Raw genomic sequence first — 11,023 nt, 5'->3', positions numbered from 1 at the left:
AGCTGACTGCCATGGGCCTCTGGGGACACTGCTCCAAGGATAACAAGCAAAAGGAAGCGGGCTCTCAGGCAGTACCTTCCAATTCAGCACTGCTGAAATCAGGGGAGGGGCACCTGAGCCTCAGGAAGTGTCCAGAGGCTCCTGTGGACGAACTTGCTTAGGACTATACCTGGCCTGCCTCTCCAGCTCACGATATTGGGTGATGCTGATGACCATGATGACGACATATAGCACTACTAACAAAGGTGCTATGGGCTGAACGCCTATTGTTTGCTAAACATTTGGCATAGCTTCATTTACCCCTCACAGCAACCTTGGAAGGTAGACGGCAAAATCCTCATTTTACAGATATGGAAACGGGTGTCACAGAGCTTACAGTCAACCGGTGATTAAGCAGGATTGGAGTCCAGACCTGGAGTTAGGAGTCTAGGCTCCCAACACCATCAACACTCCTGACTTTCCAGAAGCTACACTATCACCCCTAAACCTAAGTAAGCACAGCCAGAGGGAGGCTAGGAACCCCCAACTGGCCTGTGAGCTTTATACAGAGTAGCATCTCCCCAGGCACTGCGCCCTCAGTGAACGTGGAGCCAGGCTGCCTCTGCTTTGTCTGAAGCGGCCCTCAGAGGCTCCTCTGGAGCCTGACCCTGCAGGGCGCCGCATCCATGCTGTTACTGGCTCCCAGCCCAGCCTTGCAGGTTGGGCGCTGTCTCGTGAAAACAGATTTCCAAATGGATAAATGCTGAAGTTTCAGGGTAGGCCTGCACTCCTATAACTGAGTAGGTAGGTGTTGAAGGGGCAAGGATAATTATAACAGATGACCTCCAACCCTCATCTAACTCTAGAATCTCCTCTGCTACAGGGTTCATCAGAGCTGCTCGTGACTCTGGCTTCCTTGTTTGATTTCTTCAGCAAACCCTCCACTCCACTGGAGTTTGTGGGGCCACAAAATAGCTCAGAGTGAAAAGGGAAAGGGGAAGTGGCAAGAGTCTGGTGCTTACAAAGATGGGGAATTTGGTTTCTGAAGAACACAGTGTAGAATGAAAGAGTGTGACCAGAGCAACGTGAGCAGACAGGAGCACAGGGCATGGTCCAGAGAGAGCAGGCTGGGCCACACTGTGATTCCTGGGCCCAGAGGAAACCCAGGGCTGGTGTGAGGAGGAGGAAGGCAGTGACCCGACAGGGAGGGAAAGGTTCTGTCCTGTGCTGCTGCTAGAAAAATAGAAAGACTCAGGACCAAGAGACTCCCCCTTTCTTCTGGGAGGAGGGGACGGGGCTGGGGCCATGACTCCCCAGGATGGAGGAAGGTATGTTCCTGTCCTTGTTGGAAGGGGGCACCGCCTCCAGCATCTCTGACTGCTCAGCCCTCCTAGGAAGCTTCTGTCAGTCCGTCCACAGCAGGGAGAGAAGACAGGGTGGCAGTGGCAGCTGCTCTGAGAGGGCGAGGCTGCCACAGTGGCCCTTGTTGCAACTGGACAATATTACAAACTTCCCTTCATCAGGTGGCCTCTCACCCAGCCTGTAGGACTGGGGCCCCACGCAGATCAATTGGCTCATCAGCTTGGTTTCCTCCTGCATACGGCCTCCCACCCATGTAGGGGTTGCAGAAATACTTACCACCCCTGTAGGAAGATGAGGGAGAGGTGACCTCCAGTCCAAAGTGACAGGGGACCAGAAGGCCAAGGAGCCCCAGGCCCAACAGTCTAGTGCCTAATACAGGAACTTCTCTGCCTGGGAGTATTCTTGGTCACTTCTCCCCAGCCAAAAACAGAACATCAACTCCTTCTGACCTGGGTCCTGAGCAAGTAGGCCAGGTTAGGAAAGAAACACTTTTATGTTTGGCCTCTTGGTACCTGAAATGGCCTCACAAAACTTCCTTTGGGAAACCACATTAGACTTAAAACTTGATTTTCTTTGTATTTGTTGACATTTGCTTTCCTTTTAAAATGTTCAATATTCCATTTATAGAAAAATATAGCTAGGCTTCTATTTTTCCCAGTCAGCAGTTTTGAATCGATTATCCTTCCATGAATCTATAATATGGCAGGCACAGTTGGAACATTTTGTGATGTCAGTTCTTCATTCTGGAGCCCGGAGTATCTTTTGCTCTTATTGATCCTGGTTTGTTCTTCCTCCTACTGCCGTGAATGAGTCTGCAGTTCCACTGTGCAGCCTGAGACATGAGTCAGCACAAGGAGAAAAGTCCCTTCTCCAAGCAGGGGCTGGAGCTGGAAGGGGACAGGCAGCTCCAAAGCCCAGGTCACAGAGATGCTATGATTGACAGGTAACTCCAGAGAAGCAGAGAAGGTCCCATACACATCACGCTGCCTTTGACAAGTAGTCCTACTGTGCTCTCCTCTGAAGCTTCTCTGAATACAATAGTCAGGGGTGGTGACAACATGGAGAACAGCAGTCCCCATCTCCTCTCTGTGTCAATCCAAGGAGACACCAGAAGGTGTATCAGCTGACAGGTAGCATTAAAGATAGCTTGAAAAATAGAGGCACATACTGTTACTGCTACTGCGCTAACACTTCCATCTGGGCCTATGGGTCTCCTGAGCTTGGGATATAGAAGCCAGGATTGTGAGGGAAAATTAAAAACTCCCCCCTCTATCCACCAATTATATTCTTGCCACATGGTTAAACTGTGTGCATTCGTTTTTTACAGCTTATGTAACAACCTACCACAAACTTAAGTGACGTGAAAGAATATACATTTATTATCTTACAAATCCGTAGGTCAGAAACCTGACAGGGGTCTTACTGGGCTAAAATCAAGATGCTGGCAGTTCCATGTTCCCTTCTGGGAGCTTCACAGGACCTCCCCTTCCTTGCCTTTTCCACCTTTCTTGACTCATAGTCCTCATCTTTCCTCTTCAAAGCCATCAATGGGGGCTGCCCTGGTGGTTCAGTGGTAAAAAATCTACCTGCCAATGCAGGAAGTATGGGTTCAACCCCTGGTCCAGGAAGATGCCACACCCCATGGAGCAACTAAGCTCATGAGCCACAACTATTGAGCCTGTGCTCTGGAGCCCCCGAGCCACAACTACTGAAGCCCACATGCCACAGTTATTAAGTCCAAACGCCCTAGAGCCTGTGCTCCACAAGAAGAGACGCCGCCGCAATGAGAAGCCCACTCACTGCAGCTAGAGAGTAGCCCCTGCTCACCACAACTCGATAAAGGCCTGCACAGCAAGGAAGACCCAGCACAGCCAAAAACAAATAAGTAAATAACAATTATTTTTTTAAAAGGCATCAATGGCTGCTTGAGTCTTTCTCACAGCACATCTCCCTAAAACTGGTTCTCCCACTCCCTCTTCTTAGAAGAAACTTGGGGACCCATCTGTATAAACAGGGTCCAGGGATGGGCATGTGGACATATTTGGGGTGGGGAGAGGGCATGATTCTACCTACCATACTGTGGACAGTCTTTAGAAATTTGAGAATAAAGGGGAAAATGTCCTTAAGCTCAAAACTGTGGGAAAAGAAGGGAAGAAGTTCTCCCCACTGTCTTGAGCTACCAATGTTACTGCCCAGGAAGGTAGCTTATTCCCAATAGCCCTCAATAGTCCACTCCAGGGCACTAAGACTTTGTCATCAACAGAAAGAGAACATTCTGTCAAGCTCATGCCGTTCAGCAGTTGCTTCTTCTCTTACTACATGTCGGCAGAGGAAACTGTCAACTTTCATATCTTGTTCAAAGTTAGAGTCACCAATATGAATCTACCAAATGACCACCAATTCATTTAAGCTGTCCTTTCAGGACCATTTTCCAACCTTTGACCCATTTTGATTCTCACTGCTTGCAGAATCCCAGTTCAATGAGGCATGAGGCTTTGGGGTAAGCCAGGGCTTCTAAAAGGGATAGCTGAGACCTTCTGGGATGCATCTACCATGGCTACCGTTGTCATCACCAGCTTCTGTCGTGAGAGACAACCCTCAAAAGAGGACCGCATAACAAGGAGATGGACTATCCTCAAATTACAAAGCTGGGCTTGTTTGTTTCATGAGGTTGATGTGGACAGGCAGCTGACAGGACTCTGGTTGTGCTAGAGATCACGTGAGAGGTGTGAAACAGACAATGAGAAAAATACACCAAGAGTACCAAATAGAAGATGATAAAAATAACTAAGACTCACCGAACCATACACACAATGGTTAAGAGCAAAGACTCTGGTGTTAGGCTCTCTCAACCACTCACTATCTGTGGGATCCTGAGCAAGTTTCTTAACCTCTCTGGGCCTCAGTGTCTTCATCTGAAACTAAGGGTAATAGCAGAACTCATCATATAGGGTTGCAGAAGCTGGCACGCTGGAAGCATTCACTATTAGTTGTAATTATTATTAACCAGGTGCTGTCAGACACGACCAAAGTGACTTAGCAGTAGCAGCAGCAGCATGCTAAGGATATTTGAAAGATTTCCTAATTAATCACCAAAATAGCCCCATGAGATATATACTATTATTATAATCTGCATTTTTAAGATGGAGATGAGCTTAAGGTCACTTACTTGGTAAGGAGCAGAGCCAGGATCAGAACCCTGGCTGGTCTGACTCAAAGGTCTTGTTCTAAACCTCTGTGGGGAAAAGAGCTTAGGGGGAAAGCTGACAGTAACTATGCCTCAGGTATCTTGTCTTTTCTACTCTTTCCAGCATGTGCTCTAAGTACAGTTGTTTGTGTGTGATAGATCAGAAAACTTGATGAAATGAGCAGGAAGACAGATACGTGTTGCCTTGAAACAGTCCTGGGTCACCCTGTACCCAATCCCATGCCACATACTGGTTGAATGTTGGGTTTCGAGGCCCCTGGGAGCGCCAAGCATTTCCTTTCTCTGAAGGCAGGGTGTCCCCCCACCAAAGGGCCTCCTAACCACCTCCTCCGTCCTCTCTCTGGCACAGAGAAGACACATTGGGAACCCTGGAGCGGTAATCCCATCCTCATTCAGCAGCATCCTGGAGAATCCATGACTGGCTCAAGGAGCACCGTGAAATTCTCACTAACCAAGTTAATGTTAATGTGCTGTGATTTTAAAGGAAAAGCTGTGCATCTCCGAGATACTGATGTGGATTCAAGCAATGAGAAGGTGCAGCAGCTTTACAAAAGACAAAAATCACTGTGCTGAAAACTTAATGAAATCTCGCAGACAAAATGTTGAGCAAAAGAAACCAGACACCCAGGAGTAGGTACTTTGTAATTCCATTTAGATAAAGGTCAAAAATAAGCAAGACTACTCTGTGCTATTTTGGGCTACAGTTTTAGATTGTAAAAATATGAAGGAGAGAAGTGATTACAGAAGTCAGGAGAGTGGCTCCTTTTGGAGTGGAGAAAGGGTTTGGAATTCCCTTGAGAAGGGGCCTCTTAGGGTTCTGGCAAGGTTCTATTTCCTGACCAAGGTGAAGTAACCAAGAGCTACAATAAAACCTCATTTAGTTTTACAGAGTTCCCTTGATATAGTTCATCTCTGCACTTTGCTGTGCATTATTTTGCGATAACAAAGGTTAGGTTTGGTTTAGTTTCACTAATGAAATTTGCATCAACCCCACCTGAGTAGACATAGAAAAAGCTATAGGAACAATTAACTTCTAGTTGGATGGGAGAGACTTTAAAAGATACTTTAGCTAATTAATTTTTAAACTTTAGCATGTGTAAGAGTCACCTAGAGAGCAAGTTAAAACCTAGATACCTGGGCCTCACCCTCCAGGGATTAGGATTCAGCAGGTACAGAGTCTGAGGCTCAAGATTCTGAATTCCTAATGAGCTTCCAGATGATGCTGATGTAGCACTCTGAGTAGCACTGATCTAGTCTGTTCCCAAGGTTTTGCCCCATCCTTTAGAAGACACCCAAGAAGACAGTCCTCATGATGCAGGCTGTAAGATACAGCCCTCTACTGCTGCTGCTAAGTCACTTCAGTCGTGTCCGACTCTGTGCGACCCCCTAGATGGCAGCCCACCAGGCTCCCCCGTCCCTGGGATTCTCCAGGCAAGAACACTGGAGTGGGTTGCCATTTCCTTCTCCAATGCATGAAAGTGAAAAGTGAAAGTGAAGTCACTCAGTCGTGTCCGACCCTCAGCGACCCCATGGACTGCAGCCTTCCAGGCCTGATTGTTAATGCAGATCTGTGTAGCTTCTAGTCTTGACAGATTATTGAATCTAATTCAGTGTTCTTAACGGGAAGTAATCTGCCCCCAGTACATACACACACACTCTCTTTCACTCTCAATACAATCAGTGGTCTGTATCCATTTGAATTTCTCCAAAAGTAAGTAAATGTAGTGGTGTTTGAAGTCATGCAACCAGCCATGAGTGCAAAGGGAAAAAGACAGAAAGGTTCTAGCTCCTGGGATCCTGAGAAGAGACTGCTCTCTCACACAGCAAGGGCATAACCTGTTCCCTATTCTACCGACTGCTATCAGCCAGCAGCCATCAAATATGGATGGCGGCCAATTTATCAGGAAGAAAACAGCCTGACTTCTCTCCTATCTAAAGTCTGCATTATATTTCCTTGTCTGCTATGCAAATGCAAAACAGAAGCTAAAATTAGAAGCTGAGGTGCTAGTGCGGCTGGTGTGTGTGGGGAGAAGGCAGAGAGGAGATGTCGGAGGGACGGATTCGGAGGAGGGCTGCCTAGGGCCCCTGCCTGAGCTGTCACAGATAGCAGTCTGGAAAAGAAATACAAGGGAAGGGGGATGGAGGCGGGAAGCTGCTGGTCCCCCCAATTATCACACCTGCAGAGAATCCTTGAGGCTTTTATGGGTTCCCTAAAAGCGCCCTGACCTACTTTTCAAAATGTTGTCTCCTTATTCACCAAAACACATTCTTAGTGAATTGCAGTCAAGTTTTCTGCAATTATCCAATACAGAGTTTTAGTTTCTACTTTGAAAGCTATCATTTGTGACTCCACGCATAATAGTAGTATATTCAATAGTATCAGGCTGCAGGTGGATATGTGGAATTTCTTAAAGTGATAGGTAAGCTGCAGTTTTAAATGAATCCATCTGAAAAGCTTAGAGCAAAGCCTTGAGTCTATTTAAGAACATGTGATAGCTGAAGCCTTTATCCCTCAGCTAAGGGGCCCAAGCTCACCAGATGTGAGTACAAAAACCTTAAAGTGGAAATAAATATAATGATCCCTTGGATGTATATGACATTTTCCTTCATAGAACCTCAGGCATTTCCTAGTTATAGTGTAATACCATATTCTCTGTGCAGTGACCAGACCACCTTGGAATGCCACAGTGGAAATTTTGGAAGTATTACAGGGAGCAAAAAAAAAAAAAAAACAAGGGAGAGAAGTAAATACCTTCCCAGGGATGTCCCAGGGCAGCCTTGCTCCCAGGCAGGTGGAACCCTACTAAGATCCAGGGCTTGTGGTTTCATCAGCTGTCTCCTCCTCTCTCCTGTTAAAGGGCTGTTTGAGAAAATGAGATGGAACTTGTGGCCAACCCATAATTATACGGGGGCGGAGGAATTGGGCCATTGACTAGTCGGCTTCCTATTTCTCCTCCTCTCAGCCGCTGGCTAGCCTGAGAGGCGGAAGGAAGGACATGGATGCGATTCTGGAAGTGCCCCTCCACTGGCTTCTCAGGAGCTGGAAAACATGCGGTCAGCGCAGTGCTGTCAAATGCAAGCCCATGGCCATGGGCTGTGTGTACGTACAGGCCAGGCAGCTGCGAGGAGGGTGATGGACGAGTCCCACACCCATTCTGGGCGCCTGCCCGGTCTCCGGGCAGCACGTGAGCAGGGCCGCAGCACCACAGCGCCTCTCTGAAGAGCAGAGGCCCAGGCAGACGGAAACAGAAGGTTCTTAGAAGGAAAGCAAGCCTTCTTGCCCTCTGAGGCTGCTGCTCCTAACAGGCCTTCCCTGTCCTAGGTTCAGGACCCAGGCAGACACAGAAGCAAACTGCCGCCAGGCCCCTGGGGGGACAAGAGCCCAGGACCAGGTCTCCCCAGGGGCCCTCCTCATGGCCTGGAAGGGACCAGAAACCAGCTTCTCATTGTTCCTCAGCTCTGCTTGTCCCCTTCCCACTGTCCAGCATCCAGGAGAGGAGCAAGAGAGTCAGAGAACCTGAACCCAAACAGATTAAGTTGTAGATGGCTAAACAAATGTCTGGATGACTTCCCTGTGTTTCTATGCTCCTCTGACTCCCATTCTAAGACAAGTGAAAAGTGTCTATGTGAGTGAAAGCCTGGGGCTCTGGCTAAGAATATAGTGTTGTTATTATTAGAGCAACTGGGAGGGAGGCATGCCACCTCCGGGCAGGGCTCTGGTGGGCTGTGTGGGAGGCGACTGTCAACAGCTGCTGGGTGGAAAGCTTGTTTATTGTCAGCAGCCTGGCGCAGAGATTAAGAGGAGCTTGGTCTCCAGCTCACACCCACGTGGCTGCAGCAGTGGCTGCTCCAGACACGGCATCCAACTGCAGGGGCCCCCAGGGTGTCCACTCAAGGATGATTCAACCAACAAGAAAACTCAGGAGGCCAACTAGGACAGCTGGGAGAATTCCTGTGGGGCAACCCAGCTGAACATCCCCACTGGAAAAGTGCAGCATATGACACCATCCCCAGCTGACAAAATGCAGGACCCCAGAACTACCTGCAAATCCCACATAATAGCCCCATGTCCCAAGACAGTTTCTCATTCATTCACCAACTACTTATTGGGCACATTCTCTAGCAGATACTGTACATGGAACGAGGAATAGAGTGGGAACAAGGCAACAGAGTTTACAGTCTGGAAGAAACCAAAGTTTATGGTTTGCAATTAGGCTGGTCATTATGTGATGAGTGTTTTGATAGAGGAGGTTCAAGGAGCCAAGAGCACAACAGTAGGGGAATGTAACTAACCACAAGGAATTGCCTTGATGAGGAAGCTGTCACTAAGAGATACTGTGAAGTTCTAGCTATTAAGGTCTCAAGAGATATCAGCCTAAGGCTGTCATTGCTTTCTCGCTTTCTTCAGCTAATTAAACTTTCGGCTAGTATCTACCCATCTGGCGCCTGTTCTATCTCATTGCCAGTCACTTGAACATAAAGCTCTGGGAATAAATAATTATAATCATACAGCGTCCATTGAAGTATCCAGAATTCTCTGGGAAGCGTGACAGAACCCTTTATCTACTGAGGTCATTATAGTCACCATGCTACTATCATGTTCCATTATGCTCCCTCTTTCCCTGACAATGATAATCACCAGGGGCCTCCCCCCAAAGAAGGTCCAGCCCTTTGCAGCAACACATAAGCAGCTTCATATCAACTAAGAGCACAGGATCCGTTAAGACAGCCTCAAACACAGACAGAAAAAATGAGGTGATAAAAAGTTTCACCAACTTCCTCTGCCACAGCAACCAGGGTGAACCTTTTAAAATGTTAACTTCAGGGCTTCCCTGGTAGTCCAGTGGTTAAGACTTTGCCTTCCAATTCAGGGGGTGTGGGCTCGATCCCTGATCAAGAAACTAAGATTCCAAATGCCTCGGGGACAGAAAAACAAAACATAAAAAGCAGAAGCAATATTGTAACAAATTCAATAAAGACTTTAAATACGGTCCACATCAAAAAGAAATAAATTTTAAAAATAAAAAAATGATCCACATAAAAAAAAAATCTTTAAAACATAAAGTGTAAGTCAGAGGATGTCCTCTCCTGTTCAAAACCCTGTGATGTTCCCCCAGCTTCCTCAGACTAAAAGCTGAAGTCCTGACAATGCCCTCAAGGCCCTCTGTGATCCTGGTGCTCATTACCTCTCTGACTTCCTCTCCTGCTAATCTCTCTGTGATAACCATATGTGTCTCCTGGTTGGTCTTCCTGAACACACCAAGCACGCTCTTTATACTCATCACTCTCTCTGCCTGGCACTTTCTTCCTTCATATATTCACATCCTCACTCACTTTCTTCAACTCTCTGCTCAAATGTTAAGGACACCAGTTTGTAAGCGGCCTTCCCCAGCCACTCCATTTGCGCTACCAATGCTTCCTCCACAGTCCTTGTCCTCCCGCTCTGCTTCATTTTTCTTCACAGATGGTATCACTATCTGGCACACTATATACTTTGTTCATTGTCTGTCTCCTCTGCAAGAATGTATACCTCTCTAGGACAGAGGGTTTTTTTTTTCCCATTTTGTCTTTTTTTCCCGTTACTGTTTTCAAGTGCCTGGCACGTAGCAGAATCTCAACAAATATTCATTGAATGTATGAATGGATTACTTAATTAATTAATGATAAATTAATTGGGAAAGGAAAACCTTTTAGTTAATGGTGTTAGACTTGGTGTTCAGGATAGAAAATAATAAATTCAGTTCTTACCGTGGCACCCCACTCCAATACTCTTGCCTGGAAAATCCCGTGGGTGGAGGAACCTGGTGGGCTGCAGTCCATGAGGTCGCTAAGAGTTGGACACGACTGAGCAACTTCACTTTGACTTTTCACTTTCATGCATTGGAGAAGGAAATGGCAACCCACTCCAGTGTTCTTGCCTGGAGAATCCCAGGGATCGGGGAGCCTGGTGGGCTGCCGTCTATGGGGTTGCACAGAGTCGGACACGACTGATGCGACTTAGCAGCAGCAGCAGCACCTTGCACCACACACCAAGTAAATTCTAGATGGATTAAATGTGTGTTAGTCTCGGGGAACACATGTATACCTGTGGCGGATTCATTTCGATATATGGCAAAACCAATACAATATTGTAAAGTTAAAAAATAAAATAAAATTAAAAAAAAAGAACATGGAATACATAATAATTCCTATATTAATAAAAATTAAGTCCCAGTAGAAAGAGAAGAAAAGGAAACAGAAAGGCAATTCACAAAAGAAGAAATTTAAATGGCCACTAAATTTAGCTAAAGTTAGTCACCTTCACTAGGAAATACAGATGGCCTATAGGCACATGAAAAGATGCTCAACACTGCTATTTATTACAGAAATGAAAATCAAAACTACAACAGACAAGGTCATTACATGTAAAACAAAATTAAAAATAAAACAAAATAAAATGCAAAAACAACAGTGTCATTCCCATCACACCAGTCA

The 11,023-nt window shown here is 46.5% G+C and overlaps 1 long non-coding RNA gene across 1 annotated transcript; it reads right to left on the bottom strand.

The window, feature by feature from the left end:
- Positions 1-1,900: 1,900 nt before the first annotated feature.
- Positions 1,901-10,590, bottom strand: LOC147363302 (uncharacterized). The gene is made up of 2 exons (XR_015136906.1): positions 10,298-10,590; positions 1,901-2,487 (listed from the first exon to the last, which is right to left on the bottom strand). It is a non-coding gene; the product is annotated as an uncharacterized LOC147363302 (long non-coding RNA).
- Between the last annotated feature and the right edge of the window lie 433 nt (positions 10,591-11,023).

The sequence above is a fragment of the Bos grunniens genome, chromosome 11 (assembly GCF_055505025.1).
Source record: "Bos grunniens cultivar Pamir isolate PY7600 chromosome 11, Bosgru_T2T1.0, whole genome shotgun sequence".
Taxonomy (NCBI): Eukaryota; Metazoa; Chordata; class Mammalia; order Artiodactyla; family Bovidae; genus Bos; species Bos grunniens.
The sequence above is the reverse complement of the archived record's forward strand: the minus strand, read 5'-3'. Positions and strand labels throughout refer to the sequence as shown.